The sequence below is a fragment of the Linepithema humile genome, chromosome 1, assembly GCF_040581485.1.
Source record: "Linepithema humile isolate Giens D197 chromosome 1, Lhum_UNIL_v1.0, whole genome shotgun sequence".
Classification (NCBI taxonomy): Eukaryota; Metazoa; Arthropoda; class Insecta; order Hymenoptera; family Formicidae; genus Linepithema; species Linepithema humile.
The window spans coordinates 9,555,779-9,583,037 of NC_090128.1; the positions used below are offsets into that span (position 1 = coordinate 9,555,779).

General features: G+C 42.6%; 1 protein-coding gene across 3 annotated transcripts in view; it reads left to right on the forward strand.

Moving 5' to 3' along the window:
* The window catches only part of LOC105672861 (protein bric-a-brac 1-like), a 340,962-nt gene that overhangs the window by 9,074 nt on the left and 304,629 nt on the right, over window positions 1–27,259 (forward strand). For 2 of the 3 annotated variants that reach the window (XM_067359977.1, XM_012368048.2), the window contains exon 3: window positions 21,147–21,271. The gene's annotated coding sequence lies outside the window, so the exon portion shown is untranslated. Of the gene's footprint in view, window positions 1–2,001; window positions 2,021–21,146; window positions 21,272–27,259 lie in introns of those variants that run through there. The other variant, XM_012368051.2, reaches the window with a different exon arrangement.

The following is a 27,259-nucleotide window of genomic DNA, read 5'->3' on the forward strand; positions in this document are numbered from 1 at the left end:
TACGCAGTATGTAAATATATGCGCGATAGATTCGATTGTATGTAAATAGTAATAGGAACTCCCGTCCTTTGCATAACATAGGCGTTAGCACACTTCTAGCTTTTCATGCGCGAAGACGATTATTATTTGATTTACATAAAAAGCGTGGACCCGCTTTTTATTGACGTAGAGAGATCGCCGAGGAAGCAAGGAGAGGCGTCTTATGTATAACGTCATTGTACATTAAATTATGTGATAACTTCGAAAACTATTAAAAATTTTCACGAAATTATGCATCAGCTTTACACGTATTCTCTATGCTATAACAAGAACTTTATAGTAATATTAATTTGCTGACATTACGAAAATGCTGTGCGTAATAATTTGTAAAAAATTAAAAAAAAAAAGATATCGATAGTATGATGAAATTAATATATTTAGCATTCATCGTTCACAGTTGTAATCAACACGACAAGGAAAATCGAGATCATCGCTGTCTAATTTCGACAACCGGCGAAATTTTGCCGGATGAAAGATATTCTGGAATAGTGACAACGCCGCACAATATTGGCTAAGTATTTCCGGGTAATATAGTTGATTGTTTCGTCAGTCTTCTTCGTGACTTTGTGAGCCTAACAGAGTTGATTCGTGCGCGAGTATGTCGATTATTATATATTTCTCCTGCGTTTCGGCAAATTTAGAGCGCAACGTTAATCGGAATGCATGATATTTGAGTATATGCTTTGGAATATGTGGTATTTGAAAATGAGCGTGTTGTGCGAACGTGAATGCACGAAATTTGGTTAGATAGAAAACATCTCGGATTCATAGAAATAGAGATTTGTCGCAGGTTAGGTTTTTCTAGACGCGATCAGTTGTTTTCGTTAGTCGTCTTTGACCTTCCGAATCCGACGGATGTAATAAAGTGAGTTTACGCGCGACGATGTCGATCATCATATATTTCTTTCACATTTCGGCGGATTTACGGCACAACGTTAATCGAAATATATGATATTTGTGAGTATATGCTTAGAGATACGCAGTATACAAAAAGGAGCGTATTGCGGATGCGAACATATGAAATTTCATTAGATAGAGAAAACTCGGATTTACGGAAATAGAAATAGAAATTTGTGAGCTCTTCAGTATAGGTTAAGCTGTGTAGTATAGGCTAAGTTTTTTTGAGCGCGATCAGTTGTTTTCATCAATCGTCTTTGACCTTCGGAGTTCGACGGACGTAATAAAGTGAATTCATACGCGACGATGTCGATCGTCATATATTTCTTCCGCATTTCGGCAGATTTACGGCGCAACTTTAATCGGAATGCGTGATATTTGTGAATATATATGCTTAAAAATACGCAGTATTCGAGAATGAGTGAATCACGAACGGAATTGTGTAAAATTTTATTGTAAAAACATCTCAAATTTATTCTAACCTCTAAATCGAGATTAGTCTAAACATAGGCAATAATTCTTCAAGCACGGTCAGTCTTGTTTCACCGTTCGCCGCTGTAACGTTTGCAACCCTGCAAAAGCAACATATTAGATTTTTAGTCGCACAAGCCGCAATACGCCGTTATTATATTGCGTGTTATTTTCCGTATTTCAGCAAGTTTTCGGTAACGGACGTGTATGGTATCCGCGATAGGCCTTACTGCGGAAATTATCGCGATAAGAATTTCCGCGGAAACTTCTATTATACGTGTAGAAAACCGTCGCGAAATATCGATACTTCGTGCCGCATTGATGTTTACGTTTGAAAATTAAGAGTCGTGCCGTGTTGATATTTACTTTCGAGAATTAAGAATTGCGGGAATGCTCGTGCGAAGAATTTACTTCGAAATCGCGGTTGCATTCTTATAATCGCCGTCGCGTTTGATCACGAGTGTGTATGAAATATAAAACAACTTGAATATGAATTTGGACCGAGGATTGAGGATTCATACTGCGGTCGCCGGCTGACGAGGTTAGACAGCGTTAAATCTCGATTTACCTGACGATTGACTGCTGCGATAGACGTCACGTGCAGCTGCAAACAGTGAGTATTAAATATTTAGTTTTGTTCTTTTTACGACTTGTACTTTTTTATATTTGTCCCTTGTTTAAAATACGAAAGCTGTATGTACAGCATAATTCTGGTGCTATTAGTTTCTTTAAATTCTGAAAATTTTTATGCACAGTAATTTTGTGATTTTTGCTAGTAAATGTTATTACAAAGTTCTTACAAGCGAGTTTCTTTGACGAATGTATATGAACCTAGTATATTTTGTGGAAAATTCTATAAATAAATTGTATTGAAATATTTAGAGAAAATTTTACTAATAATGGATATTGGAATAATACATCGGTTGATTTTAAAACTAATAAAATTTTCAAAAATATTAGAAATGACAACACACAGAATTCTCAGTAGTTTATAACTTTCTATGAAATAATACACTAGTTTCACACAGATAATTTTTAGATACAATAATGCTATAATATTATGACTATTGAAATGTGACAGAAAACTTTCACAAAATTTTTCTTAATATTTCATGATTATTTACTTTAAAATTGGAATAACTTTATTAATGTAACCTTTTATATGGAATATCTGTTATTCTACAAAATTATTTATCTTAAATGCTACTAAAGTGAAGTCTTTTCTAAATTAATTAAAGAAATATTATTTTAATTAAAGAAGTCCTGTTATTTATCTTGCATTTGTTTAAAGATCAATTCATGAGAATTCTATTATTTTTTAAATCTTTAATAAATATTTTTATAATTATGATGCATTAAATCTTGGTGCAACAGAAAGGTTGATTTTAATTTATCAATCTTTCTGGACATTTTATATATTTCTTATTATTATTCTGCTAAATAATAGTTTATTATAAATGAATATTGTAAAAGTATCACGTTTCTTGGGCCATTACTTCAACAAAATCAGTTATAGAAAACGACATGAACGCGCGCAATGTACTCGAAAAATAAATAACCCTCGGATTATCAAAATAATATATCCGATTCTTACGGCTTGATTGCCCCGTCGAGAAGGTTCACGATGTCGGTTTACGAGCGATTACGCATTTCTTCAAGCTAGTCGAGCTCAGCCGAGCCGACCAGCCGCGAAACCGCGACAACTTTCTCATTGTGGAATCGAATTCATCTCGAACATTTAGTAACGTTATATCCCTGTATTTATACCCACGGGGATGAAGAGTTCACAATTTCGAGCCCTCTTTCGGATGGAAAACTTGCGATTCGTATGACAGATGCGCCACTCGAGCGCCCCACGGGCGTGTTTTTCTAAATTTTCTATTGGTCAACTAGATCGGGGATAGATATTGTAATCGCTCTCTTAACCGAGTAATCACCCTCTACCCCTGGGGCCTGGCGACCACCCTCGGTGCCACCACCCGTCGAGCTTCACCCTTCATGTTAGTGCTAGCGACGCTACGCCGCTCGACGTAAGCCAGAAACGCCCTTCGGCACTTTGTTAACTAATATTTATTGCCATGCTACGGATACAGTTTGTTTTAGAGATTGCATACTTTCGCTATTGACGACACTTGGCTTTTGTTCCATTTTAGAAAAAGATACAAAAAAATAGAAAAAAAATTACATAATTATTCTTTAAAAGTTTTTACATTTGTAAACGCTTGTTAAAAGTTAGTATTGTTTTATTAACATTAACGAGGAGAGTTTAAGTTTGCCTTTCATTGACGAAATATTCATATTAATATAGATAACAATACGCACAAGAAAATTTTAATTTTTTTATTATGTTTTGTCAAATTTTGAGCACATATACGCGGCAATATTGTTAACGTCATTACTTATTGTTATCTTAATATTAACTTAATTGTAACGTATGAAATAATGCAGTCTGTTGATTGGTAATTTGGACAAAGTAAAAGTTTTTTATCTCCGAAGTATAATTTGCGAGACACTTGTTCTCGAACTTGTCTAGGGCTCGTTGACATTTTGAATGCCAAGCCCTTTTCTAAGAGCCAACCCCCAACTGAGCAAAAATCAGTGCCTACTGTGAATTGTAGGTTACATTACGAAGGGCGGCGACGGGGCGCAATCGTCGATCGAAATCGCATTTCCGGAGGTACGAATTGGCTGCCCGGGGTGCCTACTGCTCCGTGCACGACGTTCTCGAATCTGCCGAAATTTGATTGGGCACGTTGTTAGAAGGATAACCGTGAATTTCGTGCGGCACGCGCGCGACACATACGCTCCGAACGATTCGTGAGTCTTAATTTGATAGAATTCAGAAAGTTTCGGGGCCAGCTGCTTAATTTTCCATTGTTCACTTACTGTACTACTACTGATTGATTCGTATTGATTTAATTGCCTCATTCAAAACAATACAATCGCATATGCAAGAAGGTGACAGATAGATTTAGCATTTTACAAAATGTTTTCTAAATATTTGTTGTTCGATCTCAATTACATTGGTGTGATTATTTAATAGCTTGTAATGCACAAATTATTTTTATATCTTAGAGAATATAAGCAAAACTTTTTTTCGCCTGGTTAGAAAGCGCTTCGGTTCCTCGATTCCGCAACGAACCCGGCAAATGTAACTCATCGTCTGCGCATCGACATAAAAAAATCTCAGAGGCGGGAGCGTGACACGAGGGGGAGGGGTCGCGCAAAACTGCGAGCGGTCGATCGTGGCCGGACTTTTCTCGCGGAACGCTCGAAACGATCTCTCTCACGATTTCCCCTGTGGAGGAGGATCGCGCACTCCGTTGATCGGTAATTCGTACGTGGCCGTACGATAAATACGAGAAGGAAGAGTGGCGGCTCTTCTAGGTACTCTCACGAACAAGAAGACATTCCCTCCTCCCCGCTCGCGAATCGCGAATCACCGGCATCATCGCGGAGGATCGGCAACCGATAGCTATGTAGCGGCGTCGAGGCGCAGACCGCGGGCCATAGAATTATGCATTATGCCGAATGCACTCGCTAAGCAGTATGATCGGCTCGAATGGCGCGGCGGCGGCTGCAAGGGGTTGGCGGGAGCGGGAAGGGAACGATAGGCGGAGGCTCTCTCCGGTGGTAGATGATTCTCGTGATTTCATGATCCGCAATATATCGAGGGAGGATCGGTGGCGGCTACAGCGGCGGGGAGACGGATAACGAGCCGATCGTGACTCGCCGCTTTCGTACGGTAGCTTATACGCGAGAGCTGTTGTAGCAGCCGGCGCAAGCGAGATTCGCTGTCCCATTGGCGAACAGAGTTGCCTCGAAGAATGGCGAGAGAGAGAATGAGAGTGGAGAACTGCCACTTTATCGCGGCCACTTATCGGTCCGGTTCGCCTCTAAATCGGCCCAGCGGTTTAGTTGGTTTAGAGATATGCATACGTGAACGGATAAAGATGGCGATGAGAAGGAGAGGATAGGGGAAAATCGTATAGAGCGGCAGATAAGTGTGTAGCGCTAATGTAAAACGCAATAATATGCCGCAACGATAGGGATGCCCTTTCACGCTTCTGATTTTTTTTCGATGCGTTATTATCTTTCACTTTCTCCTTCTTTCTCCACTTTCAGTATTCTTTACATGTAGACACTCCGTCTTGATTTTTCTCATCTTCCCTTGAAAGTAACTTTCAACTACTGTAATTACAGTCGATAGATAAAATCGATTAATAACACAGTGGATAGAATAAGAAGTTAATAATAAATTAAATTAAACGAATAAGATTCAAAGAATATATATAGAGTTGGATTTAGATATTATCGGAGTTTGAAAACAATTCTCAGATAAGCAAAAATATATTACGCTAACCAGATTATGTGCATTGAGTATACAATCTACGATCACACGCTTTAACGAGATCGTTTTTCGCATTCTTCGTGTAAACGTTTTCACGCGATTTTCTAGTTTCTCCTCTAATGTCACCGTAACCTGCACCAGACACCATTATCGCACCCAGCGTACATATACAGACGCGACGCGTCCCCTCGTTTCTCTTTTCGCTTTGTTTACACGCCGCACGGTGCGAACACAGGAGGCCCGATCGATCGATGCCCGCGATCGATCGTTACACACGCATGCAGGGAGACGGAAAGTACCACGGCGGAGGAATGAGTTCGTCCAAGCAACCAACCAACCGAGCGACCGACTGACTGACTGACGGACGGGGAAGTTTATCGAGTTGATATCGAGTGGAAAAGAATGCGCTAACGACGCTGACGTAAATAAGGATCCTCGTCGGAGGATTCGGTACTGTCAGCGGAGTGACTCTTGTTAAGCGTCGGGACTTGTCGTCGACTGTCGAGCCCTCGATGTTGAAGGGGTCGCTAATCGCCCGCGGCTCTCGCTGCAATTCAGATTGTTCTCAGACGGTATTCGTTTCTTTCCGCCTGTGGAATTATTTGTGCTATCAGTGCTGGTTAAAGTAGATGTATTTGTGAATTAGTTTAGATTAATCTTCAATCATTCTCGCAAACGAAAATATCACCGTCACAGTTTTTTAGTCGGGAAAAAATATAGCTTTGTTTCTTAAAATGCCAAAGTTTTTTTTTCTGTACATCCGTAATTGTAACAAAGTAATTTTGATTATTCAAACTTATTGTATTTTTTACACTTCGAATAGTCAAGTAGAAAATAAAATGTCTTTAGACTGAAATATTTGCAGTATCTTATTAGTAGGCGCGGTTTTACTTGACGATCGAGCGAAGGGTGCGATTTAGACAAATTAATCAATAATAATGAGCGTGGCTATTAGTAATTAGCGTTAGTAATTTGATAGCGAAGGTACGTCCGTGATCAAAGCACTCGGGCACTCGTTCTAATCTCCGTGCGCGACCGACGTTTTAATCACGTCGTCCGATATATAGCGCGGACGGCATTCGTATTAACCGAACTTCAATCTACGCCCTAACGCCGAATTATCGAATAATATAACGTATTAGCGTGATCCTCGGCCGCGCGGGTATTAATAAATTAATATCGAAGGCACGAGGCGCGTCCGCGCTCGCCCTCGTTACGCATTCCTCTCGCTGTGCGACCGAAATTGTAATCTTGTCCGATAAATTGAGGCCCCCGGCCTCTCTCCCGACGCATCGGCATTAATTCTTAGCCCACCGGCGGCGTTTGTCCCCATTAATTTTAATTATAATATATTATAATTAATTATAATGTAGAAGGGTTTAATTTATATTTTCTAAGTATACCCGTAAAAACATCAATATTACAACATGTTTTACTTTTTGTTACATAAATATATACTCTGGAGATATATACTCTAGATATGGATTCATGAATTTTCATATAGTAGAGACTTAATAAAGGTTACTTTAACTCTTAACGTACAAATCAAGTTTTACTCTGTACTTTGTATTTAAGCTACAGGTCGTTGATTAATGCAATGCGCTTGCGATGCATTTGCAACGGGAAATTTTGTAACTTTGTATCATAAATTTACGTCACGTTCATTAATTGATCTTATTCGAATTAGATATCAATTTAAAATTCTTGAAAGTAAATTTGATAAAGTTAAATCCGTTCCATTTGTTAATTTAATTATTTTGACTAATTTCAACTGTGTCATTTTAGAATTAAACATGATTACGTCCACACTTAAGAATTAAAAAAATGTTTACACATTGTTTATTGGTTAAAAGAAATATTTCAGGCATCAACTATCATGTTTCTTCTATTGAGACCGCAGCTCTATTGTTTTTTTAACTAAATAAAATATAATTATTGATTTAATCGAAGTTTAGCAAGTTAAAACAAAGACAATTCATGACGACTGTCATATGTATGCTATTAACATTTCATCTACATTACATTTCTGTTGTTCTGTTTATCTGTTATTTGTTGTTTTTTAATTGTAACGCAAATTTTGACGGCGAGTGTAAACTTAAAGTATCATGCACTTTGTTGAACTTGGTCGATTCATATGTATATATGTACTTAATGACTGCATCAGTAAATGCACGCTTCTAGCGTTATAACGGCATATTAATCGACTCGCCTATAAACCGTTGCTAGGATGACGAGAGTAACGTAACGTCGCGTTATGCTTTATCGGCGGTCTGTTAACAAATTAATGCACCGTGTGATCCTCTCTCGCTTCTCTCACTGTCCCGGCGAATCGCCATTCCGGGGTTCCGGTTTAATGAGTCGCTCGGTATACGCATTAAAATCCCTAATTCTTATTCATCCGCCTCTGTGGATCTCCACAATTCGGGATCTCGCAACAAACCGACGATTGTTTCTTCTAGATCGGCCGCGGTTGATGATACGTTACGCGGAGGAGAGGGTAGCGGGAGGGAGGTGGAGGAGAGAAAGAGAGAGAGAGAAGGGGGGTGGAGTAGGAAATCGGATCGCATGTCTACCACGAATCTTTCCGCCATCTTGCGAGAATTCTTTCCACGGCAGCGAGCGACGAGCGGCGAAAACCGAGCTCTGCGATTACATTCCCTTATAAATATGCAAATATGGTGGCACGGTGCACGGCCGGTTGGGGAGGGAGGAAACCGGGGAACGATAGCGGAGGAAGAAGAGAGACGGAGGGAGAGAGAAAGAGAAAGCGATGGAGAAGGAGCGTCGGGATTAAGGGAGGGGAACAGAGGGGTCCTCGGGCCTCTCCCCGGCGTAGGGGACGGGCGAAGACGCAGGCGAGAAGGAGAGGGGGGGCCCCGGCTCTCTTTCTCTTCGCAAAAATAGAGACTCTCGCGGTAATAATTATTGATTAGGTATTCGTGACCGACTCGACCATTGCTAGAACCGGTACGGTGCATAAGGCGGGCTAAGTGCACCCGGCTCGATCTCCATCCCACCCTCCCCCTCCCTCTGCCCCCCTCGTTGCTCCCTTTCCTCGGCTTTCCCTCCCCTATCTCCCATCCCCCTTACCGCGTGCCTTCCCTCGTTTATTATCCCTTCTTGCGCACCCCCATACCTACGTCTAAGCTCCATGTGTCGTGTCCGTACGACCGCGATGGAGATGTCTCGGGGATTTATCGGCCGCCCTCGCCGTAAACGAACGAAATCTCCATTCTGGATAATGCTCTCGCCGCCGTCTTATCGCGCCTGAAGATGCACGCGGCGAAAGTTGCCGTGGAGAGGAAGTTTAAAGGCGACGGCGGCGGCAGCGGCTGGCTTGGTTGACGAGCGCTGCTGCGAGATCTTTACCTTTATACGTTCCGCCGCCTGCCGATGGCTGCAAAAAGTTTATTTTCTTACGTGCTCCGCGACTCGGCAGACTTCCCGCACAATGCACGAGACTGCTAACTTCCTCATATCCGCGTTTATGTCGCGCGTCTTTTGAAAAGATGACGGGGAGAAAAAATCACTTACTCGCAAATTGAGTTGATTGTAATCGTATTAGGATCATGTATGTAATTGAATAACTGAATAATTATTTATTTAAATCAGCTTATATTTGGGCAACGTAGGCTCAATAAATTTGTAAGAAATAGCAACTAAAATCACTTTTCGAGTAAAATTCTAGTTTTGTATATGAAATTTTACATCTTTAAATATTTTATCAAAAATCGTAATCTTCGACGTTTTTATCGCAATTTGATTTTGCTAGAAAGAATAATATTGCTTTACATTTGGAAAAGAGCTGTTTGCCTTACCTTTAGATGTCTTGAAAATTATAGTATATTTCTCATTATTGTTTTATGAAATAAGTACCAATTTCTATTAAATGTGCGATTTTTAATCGAATATACTTGTTTATTGTTACTATTTGTTTATTTAAATATTCAAATTTTGGGGGGATGTATCGATGAGATCGACGTTGGGGAATTAGAGAGCGATGAGATCGGCTACCGCGCTGCCGATAATACATCGATGCGCCCAGGACGACCCGGAGGTAAGAATAATAAAATCGGGCGAGTAAAGACTGGTAGCCGGAGTCCAGGCGGGCCCTTATCCGAAACCCAGAATTATCAAAATTACCGACGCGGCGTAAGGGCAAGGAGGCGCGCAAACGGCGCATTATGATCGGGCGTGTTTCTGCGCGAAATCGTCTTCCTTCTTAGAATCAAAATGCGCGGCGTCGATACGCTTCGCGTGATTTCTTTAGTAGAGAGATAAGTATACGTAGCGAAAGCGTATATATGCTGGTTCTTCAAACGCTGCTATTATTATTTAATTATAGCGTAACCGCCGCCTGTAATTTTTACTTAGCGCTCCTGATAATTCCTTCAATTCTACAATCCACGATTGTGTTATTCCATGTCATTTATGGATCCTTGAAGCTTATATAAGCTTATTCCAAAACTATTGTTTTTAACGGAAATCGCAGATACTAACATACCTGCAATAATTTTAATCATATATCTACATTTCAAATATCTTCCTGTCTTATTTTACAATCATCCATATGAATTCCGAATCGAGCTTCGAGGCGCTTCGCTTTTCAACTTTCCAATACTCCTCGTCTCGGAAAGATCCAAGCTGCTCCAATTTCGTGCAATTTCCCGTGTCGATTGACGAATAAGTCCTCGCCTCGTTCGAAACCGAACACCCCGTAGAGGAATGTGCCGCGGGAAAGCGCGGTGTGCACGCAGCATTATCATTCACCCTGCCCATTATCCATCCACCGGCACCATCGACGAGCCAACCCCTACTGGTTCGCCCGGTAGTCCCCGGCAGTATCCCCCTACCTCGCATTCGACGAGATGGAAATTTAGCGGAATCATTCGCGATTTACGATGGGGCGAATGCGCCGCCACCCGCCACCCGCGCGCACTTACTTCGGTTTATACGCGAGCAAGATGAACAGCGTTATCTGCCGGTCCCTCGACAATGACATAACAGACATTGCAGCGCATTCGCGAGCGCGACCGCGAGGGCGAGGGAGGCGAACGAAAGTGCGAGCGAGAACGATCCTGCGCCGTATTTCGAAATGGCCCTGCAATAATAATGATCGTTATTATTAACGTAACACTGTATCCACTGTGACGTTATAATAATATAATGATCACCGTCGCGATATAATTATATAGGATGATTCTCGCCGGCCGCTATTCCTGAAACGGATAACGCTCGCTGGAAATGATTGCGTATACATATATACATATATATATGCGTGCGTAGGGCTATCGATCATTCTCCATCGCGGATTAGGTCGATGCGTAACGACCGAGCCGACGATGTAACAGCAATAGGAAAAGAGAAGAGAGAGAGAGAGGAAGAGAAAGTGATGGAGAGAGAGAGAGGGAAATATAGGAATAGATTCGAGTTGGAGACAGCTTTGAACAGTAGCTGAAAATTGTCTAAAATTTCAATTCGAAACATTACATTTTGAATGGTTTAAGCTGCTTGAATAATTCAAATCTTGAACGATTGTTTTGAGCAAAAATTTGAAACATTGTTCGAAACTGTATTTAGCTTTAAAAAAACATTGTCATTTATTTCAGTTTCTTCTTTATAATTCGTTTTCTATGTTTAAATTATTTTAATCATTATTTGTAATATTACTATCCACGCTGTTTTATTGTATATTTGACACTTTGAGATTCAGTTGCTGGAAAAGATTTTATCTTAAATATTCTGTTTTTCTTCTGTCTTCACCATCGTTTAAATAACAATATCGTGTTTTTAACTATGATAAAATATGCAGATTATGCCTCGACATGTTGCCACCTCGTTAAGAACTCGGCGGAGTCCCGCAAAGAACTTGGTATTCGGCGAGAAATTTGAATATTTTCGCAAAACGCGCGTAGCGTGAGAATCGATCGTGCGCGCGCGCTCATACGCGGTATCACGTAGTGATAATCGACGCGGGCCGGGGTCGATAGGAACGAGTCCGCGTACTTCTTCGTAGAATAACAGACGCGGATGAGCGTTCTCTCATAACACTCGCCGCGCGAATATTATCGCTCGCTCTCGACGCGCGGCGCGGCTCGCTCGATCGGCTCTGTGCGCGAACTTCGCCGGCAACAAATAACTCGCTACTGCAGCGGTTTCGACGCGGCCGATTCGCAGCCGGATCGTTCGAATTACCTGAAATTACAACAGCTGCTCGCGGAGCAATAACAATCGCGATGGGAGCACTTGGAGACGAGCATCGGGCGGCTTTTTTCCGCTCCGGCCAGTTGATTCTTAGTAAGAAAAACAATGAAAGGTGCAAGTGGACGAAGAGTATGCAATATTTGCAGCATTATTAGTAATGTATAATGAAAAATGAAAAATAAAGAGAGAGAGAGAGAGAGAGTTATATTAAAATAATAATGAAATAATATATAAATAATAGTAGTGATTTGTTTTCACAGCTACTTGTTACTATACTGATATTTTCTCTTTCGAGATTGTTCCGAAAAATTCGAAACATAGAATCACTGTGAACATCTTCATTCACTTTAATTATCGCGTCGCATTAACCGGACTTGAGCGAGTTCGGCAACCTCAATATTGCTACTTTTCGCCTTGACCACTCTGTCGCGCGTCTCGTCTCCTTCCTTTTCGTGTATGTACACAATGTAAAGAGGCCAAACGTGTAAATTATTGTAACCGCGCGGTTTCACCGGATAAACTGTAAAGTGCGCCCCGGCCACTCCGCCACGAGGCCGTTTATTTTATTACATACTTCGTGGCTGTATGCGAAGCACAAACACAACGGTAAATCACACGTATCGCCGGGACGGTTGTTAAATTTAATTTACGCGCGTATTTGTGCATACGACTTTATATTTCCCATTAGCGGGATAAACTGACCTAATTCGCGCGGACTTCGTCGTACATCGTCGTGTACGAGCGTATGTACGTGTTATGCATATGTGCTTATGTGTTTGCTCATCCGGTGAAAACACGAAGGCAAGAAAAAGAATGAAAAAAGATGGTGATATATGTGGAAACTGTTTCCCAAAAATTACGGCAGTGGATACAAATACGTCTGATCAAACAGACGTAGGAAATGGTAAACGTTTACAAAATATGAACATTATTTTCGAAACTATTATCAAAACACACAAAAGCAAATTCTTGATTGACACTAAGCTATCGATTATAGTATGTAATATAAACAGAGATTTTTGCCAAGAGAATCTCGTTCTCCGATGAAAGATGTTTTCACACTGCCGCGCTTTATTCTAATTCCCTCCCCCTCCCCCGTCGCGTTTCCGCTTGAAAAAACTCTGAGCGATTGAAGATGTCGCTTTATCTTTACGATTTCTGAATTGCGGTGTCGCGCGCGCTTCACGTGGGATCGCTGACTAAGGAACATGTGCTTCAGATTTTAGAGCTGCAAATTTTATCGGGGCTATGCGCCGATAAGCCCGAACGACGCTGTATACTTGTAAAGCGATTTCAGATAACTCGTGGATATTGCACCGCGCGTAAATGGTTGTGGATACGACTGCGATTGTTACATAATCACACTTTGAAATATTGTATCGACCGGTCTTATTTACGGGCGCTTTTTGCAAATAGATATGCGAGTTTGTTTCTAATTAAGAAAATACGTGTACCAAAGATCATATTTCATTAATTTACACATCGCTTAATTGTGCAATAAATAATATGTTTATTTTCTAAATTGTAAACTAAATAAATAAGATAAAATTTTCGCACCAACAACCAGCGATGGCTCGAGAAGCTTTTAACATATACATATATTAATATAAATAAATAAGATTATTTTTGCATTATAATTTCAGAAAATTGAAAGATATTTAGATGATTTTAAAAACTACGTTTCCAAAATTTATCTTAAACAATGTATAATTTGCGACATAATTCGCGATATAAATCTATTCATAATTTTATGTTAGGAAACATTTGAAGTACATATATGTACAAAATGTGTATCAGTAACACGTACTTCGCGTATGTGTATCCCGATTCTATAAATATTTTCTCTGACGTAACTATAGATAGATTATTATCTCGAATCAATGAATTAGTGAAACTCGATTTAATTAGAAAGAGATCTATTATTTTATAACATTATGTTGCCGTGATTGGAGTTAAACGCTTGCATAGCTGCGCCGTGCAATCGTGCCTCCTGTCGAAACGCTCCGGTCGATCACTCGTAAAAGTAACTCGACACGTCAATTAGCCGCCGGCCAAAGATTCCGAGGGTGGTTAGAGCGCGCGGGGAAAGCGAGTGGCGCTCGGGTGCGCAAAGTGCCGAGTAATTAGTTTACATCGTGCGACTCGCGCAAACCCCCGGTGCTGCTTGTCGATTAAATGCTGCCGCCGGTGGCCGTCGTTGTCGCGCGCACGTGCGCGATTAGATGCAGCTCGATCGACCTAACCGCGTTTCCTAGCCTTTGCCCTGCTGCTAGAAATTGGCAGGTTAAACGTTGACGAAAGCAACGATCTGGTTTGTCAAATCGACGCGAATGCTGTCTTTGTATCCGGTCTCTATGTGTCATTGAATCGAAGAAATCGCGGGATAGATTAAGTAAGATTATAAAGTTAATGACGCGTAGTGAATTTTATAAAAAAATTTGCATAGCATATTTTTTTTATGTTAAGTCTATTGAGTAAAATCCATTAATTAATTAAATTAATTGTTGTTAAGATTAGTCAAATTAAAATAAGTGTTAAATTTAGTAGACTAATAGATTTAATTTTTCTGTGAATGTCTATTTTTGCATGTATCGTCTGTCATTCAGTTTTTTAACAATATTATTTTCTGAAACTATTATTTGTATCCGAGGGAAGAGATTAATAAAACGATTAAAGTGCCGCTTAAAAGCACGGCAGCCGAAAGTCGTAGAAAGTAGTTGAAGGAGGAAAGTCCTCTCTCTGTCTTTCTCTTACTCTCTCTCGCTCTCTCTCTCCTTTTTTGTACAAGAGCCGGCTCCGAAGTTTTCGCGAGTCGTAATACGCGAGAGAGCCCTCGAGAGGAAAACAGGACGTTTTATTTTCACGCATGGACGACCGGCTTTGCGTGTCATTTTCTCACTCTCCGGGAAGAACGCGACTTTTGCGCGTGCGAGCGCCATGACTTCTCGTTCCCTACATCCACCGTGAAATTGACTTCAAAGAGTCTACGAACGGCGCGGAAAGTCCATCATTTTCCACCCCTCGCGGAAACCGGGGCGTCAGTGCATGTATAGGGTGTCCCAGGCATTGCGTGCGTTCTACTGATTCACAGATTTTCTGGTAAAGTGAGTGTCGCTATTTTCTTGATGAAATTAAATGTGATCTATTTTTAGATTTTTTAAATTAATACAAAGAACCTAATTAAATGTTATCAATCAGCTTTATCAATTATGCGACAGCAAGTACGAAAAATCAAAAGATGAAAAATTTGTTGAATTAAAATAAGCACCTATCAAATTTCATAGATTGGTAACTTTAATTTTTTATGGCTTTTTATTTTTCCATATCATAAAAACATTTGTTTTAATTATTAAATAAGAAATATTTTTACAATGATATTAATTGTTTATAAATATTGCAAATAATGATCAATACAGAATGCATTGCTGCAAAATAAATAATAATCGTTAAAATAGCGCACAGAGGCATACACAAACTAAAATAAAACATGAAATTTCCGAGCAAAACTTTTATGATACTACCTTGTTATATCTCGTAAAATACTTTTATATGACCGTACCTTAGTACGGCGTTGCCCGGGGCACCCTGTATAACGCATATATATTCATATATACATATAGAAAAGGGTGCGAACGAACGAGCGGGAATGGGCGGGGCTGCAGATGCATTGCCGCGTGCATGCCAAGCTTTCTAATCAGGCATAGTACTTCTCGGAACGCATCCGCCTATATTCAATCAGTCGAGTTATAAATTTTCCCGGTGGAGAGAGAAACGTCAAATATATATAAATATATATATATATATATATATATGTCCGTCCGGTTCGGTGAATGGTCTCGCGGCGTCGTGCTCGCACATATAGGTATGATCCGATTTTTTTCCGCGTACTTGACGTGCGTAAAGCAACGCGTTCTCGTCGCGTCGTCCGATCGTCGCAAAAAGATTACGGACAGTCGCGGTAATCGCAGCGTGCTGTAATGATACACCCAACGACGATTCAGTCCCGGAGAAGTGTATACTGCGGGAAAAATACGCCACGATTCCTATAATTTGTCGTTGTCGCTGAACCGATCTCGTTCCCCGCACCGCGTTTCTGTCGCTCCTTTTTAAAACTCACTTGTAAGTCTCGGCATATCTCGCACGTACGGCGCGTACAAGTAGCACACACTGTATAACGTATACTGTATGCGTGTTCGCGCGGCACAGATATTCAACGGATACGTCTGGCCATTCATTGGATATTCAAATGCTTCGCAAGTCTGGCATTACTGAATATTTGTTAATAATGCCATTATTCATATGAAATAAACCGTTTGTATAAGAATTATAATGAATAAATCATGCAACGTCGGAGCATCATTAAATTCCCATAAGGCGGAAAATAAGAACTTTGTTTACCAGCATGAAAACATTAAAACTGTAGAAACAATTTAAATTTTCCTTTACCTTTGTTGCAACGTAGGATGTCTGCAAATTATGGTCTTTATGCTAAGCATAAACATATTGTTCCGAGCCTCACACGGTTTTTCCCTCGTGCGGCTCATCACGTTACCGCCCGGGGCCCTTCATTCCATACCACACTTTCCGAGTAATTACTGAATGACAATTGAAGGGAATTACGGCTGTTTCATCCTCGTCGGGAAAGGCGGGGCGATACGATCGAATTGTAAGACGCGCTCGCAGCGTTACTATTTGCACACACGACGCCGCGCTGTGTACATAATATTTCTCCGCCGCGAGCGGAGTACGTGGAACCGGCTGCATTATTCAGCGACAGTCAAAGCTTAGTTACGTGCATTACGATTGCATAACTGTAAAACACAGTCGCGAACGGCGCGAGCGCGATTCTTGGACGAAAAATTCGCGCGTAAAAGGCGAAAGCGGCGCGCGGTGCGAGAACGCGCGGGGTAGGCAGGTTTAATTAAATTCTACAGGCGGGCGAACGGTTAAAAAGGCCGCTACTACTCGCCGCCGTTCGTATAACTCACCGCAAAAGTATGTTTCTCTGAATGCCGGCGTAAGGGGCGAGCGCGTATAAAAGAGACGTTCGGTCGGCCGGCCAGCCGGCCGGCCGCGTTCGGTGCAACGCGCGTTGCAACCCGCGCGCCCGATATGCGGCGCGGCGAAGGGAGCGCGGCTCGTTTTCCACCCTTAGTTATAACCGTCTATGACGTTCCCATGGCATAAACAAAGCGCAACCGCCAATTCCGAAGATGAAATATTATAAGTAATAACATATATCTATACCGGGGCAGAAAGCCGGCTCCTCTCGCTCCGGCGTGCCTCTCACGCCGCCTTCGAGACGAGAACGGGATAATAACACGGCACTAAACTATACCGGGCTCCCCTCTCCCCCCCCTCTTTCCTCTTCTGATACCGTACCTACATGTAATTGTATAATTATTATTAATGATATCGGGTCTCTTACCGGCTTAAACGCGCCGGAGAGATATCCGATCGAGCGACGCTTATACTTACTTACGGCTAACTTATACCCGCGTATTTCCTCGCGCCTGCCCTTCCTCTCTCTCTCTCTCTCTCCTTACCCCTCTCTCGTGTGAGCGCTCCAAATGGCGGTTGTCAACCTCGATTCCTGAAGAATGAGAGCCGACTAGTATGCCAATTATCGTTTTGTTCCGGTCCGATAAGATTTCTGGGCAAACAGTGCTTTGTTAAATTCTTAGAAAAATTTCAACATACAAAAGAATAATTTGCATCTTAAAATGATCGTTGTTTTGCGAAATAAGATTACCGATTTAAAATATCAGCAAGCGAAGGCGGAAAGAAATTTAATTTATTTTCAAAGTAATACAGAAACAAAAAGTGTAAGATCTTCAATTTTTACAAATGAGACTTCCCGGCAGGAAATAATTTTTTAAAGCTACGGACAGAAGTAATCAAATTTTAATGAACATCTCGATCAAACAAATGAGAATTCGCTGTCCTCTTGAGCTGACAACCATTGAATCGCCGGACTTGGCGAGCCGCGAAGACGTCCAGTAATTCGCGGCATTATTTATTGCGTCGATGGAATTTTTCGATCGAGGCGGGCGGTCGAACTATCGGATGATGATAAATAGCCCGCTGCAAGTTCGGGCTACGAGAAACGGCTGATGCGAGAATGGAGACTCTTAAACGCAGAAACGCGTGATTCTTCGTGTCCTCGCGCGAGCTTATTCTTTGTCTCCCACAAAGAGACTCTTACGTAAGGCTATCATTTTATTTCCAAGAATAATGGTCTCTGTTTCCAGAATGGAAAGGAGTATCGGTCAGATTCCACAGGACGATGTCCTCCACTGGCGTGGAACTTATGTAATCCTTGGCGATTGCTATTGTTATCCGTTCAGCGATCTCGATTCTTCTCGTTTTGCATTCATTGACCCGTCGTTCATTGTCGTTTCTGTGAAATTTTTATAGAAAGGTAGAAAAATTAAATATTTCTCAGGAGTTTCTGAAAAATTCACTTTTAGTCTTTTGATTGCATATATGAATAAATAAAAGAAATGTGAAAAATCACGATTTGACGAGAGAAAAAACGACTTGACTAGTCGACTTAAGCCGATTCGAGTTACGCCCATCTGAAAGCTTTTGCGAAAGTGATTATACTGTACATCGACAAGGACTCGCCGAAAGTTAGTAACGACTTGGTAACGGATTTAGCCACGCGATCGAAGAAGAGAGGAATTAATTCCCGCTTTGTGTAATGGCAAACATTGCTCGGACGTGTCGTGCGCGCGCGAGGAAGACGGCAGATGAGAAGGAGATGATAAAGCACGGCGAGCGAGGGAAATGAAGGAGAAGGAGAAGAAGAAGCAGAAGGAGTCGGAACGCGCGGAATATTAAGAGCTCATTAACATAAGGGGACAGGAGTGTGCGTGTCCTCCGCGATCGTGACGACGTTATCGATTGTCGTCGTGAGTCCTAGGTACGAGCACGTAGCGCGTACAAACGCACCCACGAACCCGACAATGAGGTGGACGAGGTTAAAGACACGCGTCGTGTAGCGACCGCGTGCGATGGGAGGGAGAGACGTTGGCGAGGATAAAGAGAGTCGCGCGTGGAAAAGAATGGGCGAGAAAGGATGACGATCACGACGACGAGCGGCGTTGTAGACGGTGAGGGAAGGAGGAGGTGAGCGGGGAGGCCCCCGCGACGAGAAGTCGCGGCATTGTCAACTGCGGGACCTATACGGCGCGTTACTGGTAACCGTAACTGTACACCTGCATTCCGATCTTCTGAATAACGCCGGAATAATACTCCGTGCAAAGAAAAAGGAGAAGGAGGAGGAGGAGGAGGAGGAGGAGGGGGAGGTACGGACGTACCTTGGGCGGCCGAGGCCACAGAGAGCGTCGGCCGGCGTTTTCACGCGTTTACTTGCACGCGTATGTTCGGCGTTTGAACTTTCATAGATTTTTTAACGGAATTTAAGAGTAATATTTAGTTAAAATTATTTGACATTTAAAAAAGTATTGTGCTAACTACAACGCGTTTAATTTATCCAAAGGAAAAAATAAAAGGCAAAATTATAGGAAATGTAAAACATTTTTATATTAGGAATATCTTATAAAAGCGCGAAAAGTACAAAAGTTATAAGTGAAATCTTCACTATATTAGCACTATAGATCAAATTGTCATCTTGAGCCGTCGATTTCAAAGTGTACGATCGCTTAAATGTTTCAATGGATCCATGAATCACGGCCGAGCCCGCGGGAAGAACGCGCCCAGATTCCCATCACCTAAAGGCTCGAGAAGAGCGGACGGTAGTTCGTCTCCGGGGCTCACGTATCCGCAGCATGAGACCTAGAAGGAGGGTCCCGCGCGAGAGCGACCGCGGCTGCATTACGTGGCGATAGCTTTCCACAGCATTCGACTAATTCCAGGCTCGAAACGTTCCATTAAAGATTCAGCATGTAATTGCGTACGATCGTAGGAGATCGCCCTCTTGGTCCTCGTCCGTCTCCTCCGTTCCCTCCCCCCTTTCCTCCCTTCTCTCTCTCTCTCTCTCTCGTCCTCCCCAAGTCGGACGTGCCGGAGCGCCCGAGGAATTATCATCGAACCGAATGATCACGCGTAACCGTCGTACGTGAGGCAATCAGGATCGCGCGGCGGAAAATCCGCTCCTAATGATCCTTCGGCCACCCCGGCGCGGTGGTTTCGTCCCGATCTGTCACTGTTGTTTTAACCCTTCGCTGCATATTTGAGTCTCCTTCGTATCTAAACGCTAAACGCACTTTCAGGATGGTCTGATCAGGATGGATGGTGTAGCAAAACGGAATGGATAATACACTTCGCGGTTAATTTATGTTCTGCTCGCGATGGAATTAGTATTGCTCTGCTAGGCATTAAGAGAGGCAGTAATTGTGAGTTTTATTGAAAAAAACGATTAAATATATAATTCTAAAAATTATTTTATAATGTAATGTTGCATTGTTTCGTGTTAGATTCAGAAAAAAAAAGAGAAAAAGATTCGGAAAAATGGTCTAAGAGTAAAAATGGAGCGAAGCTTTCCATTATATGTATATTTAAATTTCCATCTTGTTATACAACGGACGAAAATATAATATGTTGAGTAATTTATATTTTATCGAATAATTTAGCTCGCATTGCGCCGCAGCGTCATTAGCTTTCACTCACATCGCGGAACTTTAATTATTACGACGAGGTCGCCGAGTTCAAGCGATGATGAAAATCCGCCGAGATTTCTGGTCGCTCTAGCGATTTAGAGCAAGTCCCCTCTTCGTGCGCTCGCGGAAGGGATCTCCCCGAAGCGAGCTAGTGAGCGAGAGCGACTTTCCGAAATTCGAAATTCTCGACGAGAGCCGAGCGATAAAGCGGACCGTTTCCAGCGGGCACTTAGATACCGCAATTTGCTAGATGGTCGCCCAGGGCGACCCATCCACTCCGGCAACCTTTGCTTTGTGTCTCCGGCGGACAGGACAGCAGGGGAATTCGATTTAACTACCACGTGTCCAGAGACGCCCCGTATACGTGTGCGCACGTCTCTCGGTGTGCCCCTCTTGATCTACTGGGTGCATGCGAATTTTGGAAACCCCGGGACTCGAGACGATTCGAATCAGACGTTTCGAGTCCGAAAGCGTAACGATACGTCTCCGCGCCGCGAATCGCCGCCCCATGCAAATGTAGCCGGATGCGTCGTAAGAAAATTAATTCTGGTTCATTTCAGGTTAGTCATTCCAAGTCGTCTCGAGGTGATCGTGCTTCCTGAGATCGTGGTAGTCCTGTTACGGCAATTTCACGGGCAGCCCACCCGGTACACCGTTTTGGTGCATCGCGCCGGACAAAGGACAGGTATGCATATGCACCGTGTCTCTCGTCTATCCGCCATGGAAATGCAATGTAATTTAATGCGGGACGTTTGACGTCGGTTTTCGATGTCTTTGCGACCGCAATATATACATATATATATACGTATATTTCGTTCACGACATAAACGATAAAGAGGTTTCGTCTCGGCCGCTTCTCGGTCCTCGCCTTATGGGCGATTTACAAAAGGTAAAGACAGTTGAAATTACGTTCGAGCGTATTAGAAAAGAAGAAAGCATCAAATATGACGGAAAGAGGCTTTTTATGAGAATCACTCTAGAAAACGTCAAAATACGTCAAACAATTTGTTAGAATCTGTTTAAGATGTCCAAAGCGGATAGAAGTAGAATATTTTTTTATATACTCTTTTTATACATATTTTTTAAATAGTAAAATATTGTTTGGGAAAGTAGCTTTTATTTTCTTTTTAATTTTTATTTGCATGTATTTAGAATTATTTTGACTTTAAATCTTTAAGTACCTACGTTCGAAAATAGCACTGAGAAATTGTGTGATTCAATCTTTAACTTTCTCATAATTACGAAAAGTGACGACAATCGAAATTATATGATTTCGGAAGATATAAAAAAGTGCATAACTCTTCGAGAACTGAAACACAACCGAATGGGCTTCTCGCGGGACTCGAAGTAAGTCGTCGAGCGAGCCGGTTAGGGACTCTCTCGATTTGCGCGTCTCCGCTTCAACGCTGCCGACGAACTTATAAAATATCATCAATCTTCGACTTTCAGGATCGGCGGACGCGCGGCGCAACGTGTGTTTACAGCATCGCGCGCGTCCGTTTAGGCGTGATTTATCATGGCGAATTATCGGAATGCCAGAAATACCGTATCATTATCCCGCGCGTCTCGCGCTTAGTACGCGCGCGTACACGCAGAATTTACAACCAAGGATACCATAGCTCGCGGACTCTCGATCGTGACAGATTATCCTCCGATCTTGCGTACGAAGGTCGCTTCTTTGAGCTATTTTTGCAAGCAATCTGCGATATCCCAACGCGCTCCGAGATTTTCCGCGAATGCGAATTATATTTATACATCTCTCCTTTACAGTTTTGCCTTTTTATTTCGTGTCAGTTTTTCCGCGTAGAAGCTCTTTTCTCTCCCGCTCTTCCCCTTTCTTCTTTTACGCGGTAATTAACCTTTTGCTCTCTCTCTCTCTCTTTCTCTCTCTCTCTCTCTCTCTTTCTCTCTCTCCCCCCTCCCTCCCGTTCGGACCATTTGCCGCGGAACAACCAGTCGTCCAATTATTTCTGAAGGGCGTTTAAATATTGCAGCTGGTTTCGCGGGCGGACGGCGAGCGCGCCACCCCGGCAAATTTACGATTTCTATAAAATTTCTAAGGTTATTACGATGAAATTTTTACGGCCAGCCTTTTTAAAACATCTCTTTGTGCTGTGCCCGGCGTTGCGTGTGTGCGTACATATGCGTGCAGGCCGCAAGCTCAGTTCGTCGATGTTACCGCATTCTACCGCGAATCGTCGGAGAGGCTGGCGAGAAGGGAGCGAGAGGAGATTGGGACCGCCACAAAAGTTAATTTGCAATTTTAATATCCCACTTTTTATTCCAACAAAGTCCGGGTGGCGGCTGCGCGGGGATTTAATGAAACGAAGGTTGCGCCGCGAGCGGCCGACGGTGCTACATTGCTACAAGTATGTTGCAATTGTCTTGCTACAAGCAACAATGCACCACAGCTGACCCAGAAATTCGTGGATCAGACTCTATTCAATCCGGTGAATCAATGCGATCGCGAAAATATGCAAATATCACCCGGCGTTGATGTTCTTACGCTAATAATTAAGAACAACGCTCGAACGGCGCTTGCCCGTCCATTTGCAATTATTGTAGAGCTATAGTTATGAAGTTATAGTTTAGAAAATGACATAAGCAACAGACTTGACTGTAGTTATGCAGTTAGTTGCTGCTATCTAATTATAAAGTTATTCACTGTAGTTATCTAACTCCACTTAACTCGTTCTCTTAAAAATTAAAATCTAATCTCCATAGAGCAAATATGATTAATTATTTTCATGGTGTTAATGAATCGCGCATTAATTGGATCCTACATTAAGTGAGTCAAACAACCAAGATGGTGCGAAAGAACGCACGATTAAAATCAATTTTAAATTTGCTCTCTATTGTATGCGCGTATACGTTATCGCAAATAATATCGGCGTTACGTTCAATCGATGGTCGAAGCGTGTTGATTTTGATTCGGAAATCGAGTTTGGTAGACGCCAAGAGCGGAGTCCTTATCGCGATGCGAGGACTCGATTAACCTCCTTACGTCCTTACGTCATTTGCTGGACTGTCGCGCTTACAATAGCACGCAGCTGTATTATTTATCGATTGTCATCTCTAATAAATAAGATAATACTATAACAAGAAACGATGAAAATTACAACGCTCTGTCTCTGAGAATTAATAAGAGATGACGATTTTGTAGGGCACATCCACTCACTCTCTTTGCACCAATATGATTGATATTGATCAATTCTGATATCGAGATTTTTATTTTTCATTAGCATTAATATTTAATCATAATAAAGGTAAATTCTTCGACAACGTTAGACAGATTTTGATTTTTAATCGGTTGTCAATATTTAAATAGAAAGGTAAAATTATCTATTGCATTATTTTATACGATTTCGATTTATAAATTTATTGCTGATATTTAACTATTAATGAAAGTAAGACTATAAATATAATTGTTCGAATTACTTTTTTAGTTTAGAAAAATTAAAGAAATATAAAAAAAGCGGTAAAAATAATTAAGGCTGCGATAAGATAATAAAAATATAAACAAAATTTTTAAATGTCCAGATAAGTAAATTTAAAGTCACATCTCGAAATGTTGAAAGTTTTCATGCAGGGATCGCGCAGGATAAATTTCGTCGATCGTGGAATTCCGAGCTCGGTTCCCTGAATGGGATTTCGGATTCGTGGCAGTGGTTTCCTCTCGAGATGTCCCCTCTTCATTCCCCGACGCGGTCTCCCTCAGTCCCTCAGCCCTGCTCGAGGGCCACCTTTTCCATGGGGCGCACGGTGAGCGCGCGCGTATCGATTCGTGGCCGCAGGTGAGAGACCGATGATTATATCGATCGAGTCTTAGTTCCGCGGGCGGACGGGTGAACGGAGAGGGAGGTAATTTCGATATTCGGCGCTTCGGTACCCGGTAGCATGATCGGCGTAGCCCTTATGCGCGCTGTTTGGACGGTGGCGGCCCCGGGGCACTGATATTACCTACTCCCGTGATCAGCGCCTACATCGAAAATCACGGCGGACGAGCGAGAGAGCAAGAACGAGAAGGGAGGAGAGGAAAACACTTCATTCCCGAAATCCCGTCGATGTCGGAGTCGACATTTTTTGCGTCTAGCCGGTAGTAAGTGCAGGGTGTCGACTTCTTACCGCGACGGGAAGTCGGGCGGCGAGCAAAGGGGGATAGAATCGGGCTACCTATCGAGACCGGGCCGACAAATTCGAAACAATCTCGCAAAAAAGGGGCGAAAACGTCGGAAATTGCACGCCTCGAATGCAAATCTGCGCTCACCGCTCACCCCTCCCTCTCATTTCCTATCGCAGCCACCGTTGCTCGAGCATCAGGTCCCCCTTTCATTGAGCTGTTGACTCGATTTTTGGAATCTCCTTGAATCTTCAAGGTCGCCACAAGCAGTCGATAATAGGTGTTTGCGGATTTCTCGACGGCTTTCTCGCAGTTTGATTATGCGCTACCGTTGTCATTATAAATGTTTCTCACGATGGCGAAATGATAATGTTCGGTAAAATTATATCACGCGTTTGACATATATCCGCTCCATCGATTCATCCTTTCAGTCTCTTTATTGAACGTATGTGCAGATGCAATTCATTGCCGAGTCATCGTATCTCGTGGAAAGGATAGGCCTGGAAGAAATTAATTGGGCGCTGCGATTCGTTTGATCAACAAGTTCGGAAATGCAAGCCGGGGCGTTACGCGGCGGCGGCCGCCGCCGCTAAATTCGCGCGCCCGCACGACATCATTAACGTAACTCAACTTTTTCGCGGTACTCCGATTTCATTGAGTCACCGGCGTATATAATATGAGCGCGCGGTTCGGCGGATGCCAGAGGGGGGAGGGGATGGGCGAGTGTACAAATACACGCGGTATATACTCACCGGTATATATTCGTTCAATCGAGGGCACGCCGCGAGAGAGAGCAGGTAACGCAACAAGTGGCGGTTTTCACGGGTTTTCCCGGGGATGAAACGCGCGCGGCCGGGCCGGTGTGGTGGAGTCCCACGCCACTTCCACTTCCACGACGGTGAAACCACCGGCATCACCACCGCCCCCTCCCCCTCACCTCCTCCCTCCCCCCTCGCCCCCCTTCGTCCGACCGTGCCGTCCTCGCCGCGCCGTACCCACGCCACCCCTTAACGGCCACAAAGCTCCTGTCCGGAATTTAAGGGTGGAAGCCCTTACGGCGGCGGCGGCGGCGGCGGCGGCGGCAACCTCGTCCCTTCGCCTGCGCTGCGGATTGAGATAGGTCGAGCTGCCACGGTCAAGGCTCTCGACCTTTCGCGATTAGGGGCTACGGGAAGAACGGAGAGAGAGACAGTGCGAGAAAGAGGGTGAGAAAAGAGAGAAGATTGCGGCCGATTTTAAAGGGGTCGTACCAAATCCGTTCGCATCGCGCAACGTTTCTTTCCTTCGTATTCGTTTCTTTCATTCGTTCTCGAGATCTCACGATTTTGATATTGAAGTGCACTGGATATTACGCTCTCTTCGCATTTCACATGCAAGACTGAATCAATTGAAATTGATGGAACATTTGACGATATTGTTGGAGGAAATGTCATATATTATGATTGATTAAAAATTATAAACATTTTCTACAGAATATATGCATATATGCTTTCTGCACTTCATATATCACGGCATCATTTAATTTATTTAGTTTTCTAAATCTTTGAAAAAAATTCTTTTTTCAAGTATTCCTCCTACAAATTGAAATTTTTTTGATTACATAAATTGTATTAATTATACAATAATTGTGGATATTGTAGAACTATCATTCGGGCTTATTACTTTGGAAATATCACTCTTCAATTATGGAAATCTTTTTCAACGATTCTCAGAAAATGTTTCCTTCCATATTTTCTTTGTTTCAACTTGAAACGGTTAGTCACTCGGTAATGAATATGAAACGGTTCGTTGCCGGTTCGTTGCCGGTTATAGTTTTCTCGGACCCGCGCGTTAGTGTGCATTTCCGAGTTTAGCGCAACGCCGCTGGAAACCATTATTCGAAATCGGCCGACGCGATTGGCCGGCACGAAGGCACGGAGAGCGGTTCGCATGATTAAGATCATCCAATGATTCCTTCTCTATAATGATAGGCTCTGGCATGCCTGCTCCTGCTTTCCGGCTGGTGGGGAAGGCAGCAGGGAGGAGAGAGAGAAGCATTATGCGAGATTACTAAAAAGAATCTTATGCTAATGAAAATACCCCGTTCCGTCTTTTCTCTTTCTCTCTCTCTTTCTGCGCTGGGTCTGCTTCACCGCCGGGCTGAATGTCAGGACATCGTCGTCGAGGGATCGATTTTTTTTCCCTTTTTGTTATTGCTGTCGTCGATCATTACTGGAAACGACACGCTTCGGGCCGCAATACCGCAAGCGTGCGCGCGGTATGTAAAATTGAATGTATCATAATGTACTGCAGAAGCGAAATGTAAGGATGTGAAACTGAATGCGCCGCACAGTGCATGATGATACTGTAAAGTCGAATGCGTCGCGCATGATGTTTTAAAAGCGAAAACTTAAATATCGCATTACAGATAGCGAGTTAGTTGTGTGTGGCACAAAGTAAAATAAACATGTTCCTCCGTATATTTCAAAAAATTAAAGGTAAAACATTTATGAAACTCTAATTTATAAAACTAAATATATATTGCATTAAAATTAAACAGCAAAGAAGTTTTTT